A 2,589-nucleotide genomic window follows, 5' to 3' on the forward strand; every position below is an offset into this window, starting at 1 on the left:
TATAGTAAGAAGAGGCTGAAACACCTGAAGATTCTGGGGCTTGCTACTGATGAGGTGTCATTAATATTCCCCCTTTAAAAAAATACTTTCTGGGGGGTAGCCTGAATGGGTTTTGGGATGATTTTTTTTCCCTTGAAAAAGCCTGTTTTTATCGCTAGGGCCATCTGGGGGGTACAAATAGGCACAGATAGGAATTTCTCTTTAGAACAAGGAAGGACGATAGAGGAAATCTAAAAGTTTTAACCTAATAAACTATAACAGTCTGAGGAGACTGTTATGGGGGGGCCATTGTCCCTAACAACCCAACCCTAATGTAGGAAAAATCTAAAGAGTTAACCTAATAGCCAAAAGTCTCCAGGCCATGTGGGGGGTACAAATAGGCGCAGACAGGAATTTCTCTTTAGAACAAGGAAGGACGATAGAAGAAATCTAAAGTTTTAACCTAATAAACTATAGCAGTCTGAGGAGACTGTTATGGGGGGGCCATTGTCCCTAACAACCCAACCCTAATGTAGGAAAAATCTAAAGAGTTAACCTAATAGCCAAAAGTCTCCAGGCCATGTGGGGGGTACAAATAGGCGCAGACAGGAATTTCTCTTTAGAACAAGGAAGGACGATAGAAGAAATCTAAAAGTTTTAACCTAATAAACTATAACAGTCTGAGGAGACTGTTTGGGGGGGCCATTGTCCCTAACAACCCAACCCTAATGTAGGAAAAATCTAAAGAGTTAACCTAATAGCCAAAAGTCTCCAGGCCATGTGGGGGTACAAATAGGCGCAGACAGGAATTTCTCTTTAGAACAAGGAAGGACGATAGAAGAAATCTAAAAGTTTTAACCTAATAATCTATAGCAGTCTGGGGAGACTGTTTGGGGGCCATTGTCCCTAAAAACCCTAACCCTAATGTAGGAAGAATCTAAAGAGTGAACCTAATAGCCAAAAGTCTCAAGGCCATGTGGGGGGTACAAATAGGCGCAGACAGGAATTTCTCTTTAGAACAAGGAAGGACGATAGAAGGAATCTAAAAGTTTTACAAATAGGCATAGGACTGGAACTTGTTTGGAACAAAAAGCAAAATAAAGGAGATTCTTGAATCAAGATTTTCCTAAAACCCTAGTGGCCGAAAGTCTCAAGGCCATGTGGGGGGCACAAACAGGCCTAGGTAGGGGATTCCCCCTTTTTTGTAATTTAGGCAAAGGTCGATCGGTCCACCAGAAACATGCGCCGGCCAGTGCTTTTCTGCGAGTCCCCTAAGTAAACTATAGCAGTCTGGGGGGACTGTTATGGGGGGGGCCGTTGTCCCTAACAACCTAACCCTAACCTAACCCTAACCTAACCCCAACCCCAACCCCAACCCTAACCCTAACCCTAACAACCCAACCCTAATGTAGGAAAAATCTAAAGAGTTAACCTAATAGCCAAAAGTCTCCAGGCCATGTGGGGGGTACAAATGGGCGCAGACAGGAATTTCTCTTTAGAACAAGGAAGGACGATAGAAGAAATCTAAAGTTTTAACCTAATAAACTATAGCAGTCTGAGGAGACTGTTATGGGGGGGCCATTGTCCCTAACAACCCAACCCTAATGTAGGAAAAATCTAAAGAGTGAACCTAATAGCCAAAAGTCTCAAGGCCATGTGGGGGGTACAAATAGGCGCAGACAGGAATTTCTCTCTTTAGAACAAGGAAGGGCGATAGAAGAAATCTAAAGTTTTAACCTAATAAACTATAGCAGTCTGGGGAGACTGTTATGGGGGGGCCATTGTCCCTAACAACCCAACCCTAACCCTAATGTAGGAAGAATCTAAAGAGTTAACCTAATAGCCAAAAGTCTCAAGGCCATCTGGGGGGTACAAACAGGCCTAGGTAGGGGATCCCCCCTTTTTTGTAATTTAGGCAAAGGTCGATCGGTCCACCAGAAACATACGCCGGCCAGTGCTTTTCTGCGAGTCCCCTGTAGCAGTCTGGGGGGACTGTTATGGGGGGGCCATTGTCCCTAACAACCCAACCCTAACCCTAATGTAGGAAGAATCTAAAGTGTTAACCCAATAGCCGAAAGTCTCAAGGCCATCTGGGGGATACAAATAGGCACAGACAGGAATTTCTTTAGAATAGGGATGGACGGTAGAAGAAATCTAAAAAGTTTTAACCTAATAGCCAAAAGTCGCCAGGCCATCTGGGGGGTACAAATAGGCATAGGACTGGAACTTGTTTGAAACAAAAAGCAGAATAAAGGATGTTCTTGAATTAAGATTTTCTTAAAAAAACCCTAGTGGCCGAAAATGTCAAGGCCAGGTGGGGGGTAAAAATGGGTCTAGGGAGGGGAGGGGTTTCCTTTTAAATTAGCTTCGGTAGATATGGACTAAGGGTTTGACTAATGTTTCTTTTATGCCCAGGGAGGAGGGAGTAGTTTGTTCTTTTTGGGGGGATTTCAATATTAGATGATGGGATGGGATAATTTGCAGCTGTCCCACCTAATTCCTATCAGAGGGGTCTGGTGGTGGATTGGGTGGGAGAGCGTGGAGGCCAAGTCTGGCACCGGGGGGTTTCCAGCGCAGTCTCGCAGTACCCCTTAGCTCATCCCTTCCCAT

Source organism: Xyrauchen texanus, chromosome 37 (assembly GCF_025860055.1).
Source record: "Xyrauchen texanus isolate HMW12.3.18 chromosome 37, RBS_HiC_50CHRs, whole genome shotgun sequence".
In the NCBI taxonomy this organism is placed as follows: Eukaryota; Metazoa; Chordata; class Actinopteri; order Cypriniformes; family Catostomidae; genus Xyrauchen; species Xyrauchen texanus.